This window comes from Sinocyclocheilus grahami, unplaced genomic scaffold (genome assembly GCF_001515645.1).
Source record: "Sinocyclocheilus grahami isolate Dianchi unplaced genomic scaffold, SAMN03320097.WGS_v1.1 scaffold1099.1, whole genome shotgun sequence".
NCBI classification, from domain to species: domain Eukaryota; kingdom Metazoa; phylum Chordata; class Actinopteri; order Cypriniformes; family Cyprinidae; genus Sinocyclocheilus; species Sinocyclocheilus grahami.
Genome location: NW_015506278.1, coordinates 5,213 through 6,175, shown reverse-complemented (window position 1 = coordinate 6,175; position 963 = coordinate 5,213).

Genomic DNA, 963 nt, shown 5'->3' with positions numbered 1-963 from the left:
GTGTGTGTGTGTGTGTGTGTGTGTGAGAGAGAGCGAGCGAGAGAGAGAGAGAGAGAGAGAGAGAGAGAGAGAGAGAGATCATCAGTCATGAAAGAGACTGAAGAGATTGATTCATTGTAAAATTCTTTCAAAGTGGTATTTGATATATCAGCCTTTACATTTTGAGAACATTAAACAAACAAACAAACAAAGCAAGCAACACACACAACCCATAAAACGGGGAATTTTTTTATTGACGCAATTTGGCGTCAAGAATTGATCATGAATATTAATTAGGCTACCTAAGGTGACTGAACGCTCAAAGAAGACTACACTATTAACACAGCAATGATTATTTGTTGTGATCAAATTTATAGCAAAGTTTGGTAGTTCTTGGTTCAGGGTTGGCATCAAGACTATTAGATTGGTATTCAGACTATTAGAAAGCATAAATAAATAAATAAATAACAGGGGCTTAGACTATTAGAAAGCATAAATAAACAAATAAATAACAGGGGCTTAGACTATTAGAAAGCATAAATAAACAAATAAATAACAGGGGCTTAGACTATTAGAAAGCATAAATAAATAAATAAATAAATAAATAACAGGGGCTTAGACTATTAGAAAGCATAAATAAATAAATAAATAAATAAATAACAGGGGCTTAGACTATTAGAAAGCATAAATAAATAAATAAATAAACAAACAAACAAAGCAAGCAACACACACAACCCATAAAACGGGGAATTTTTTTTATTGACGCAATTTGGCGTCAAGAATTGATCATGAATATTAATTAGGCTACCTAAGGTGACTGAACGCTCAAAGAAGACTACACTATTAACACAGCAATGATTATTTGTTGTGATCAAATTTATAGCAAAATTTGGTAGTTCTTGGTTCAGGGTTGGCATCAAGACTATTAGATTGGTATTCAGACTATTAGAAAGCATAAATAAATAAATAAATAAATAAATAAAT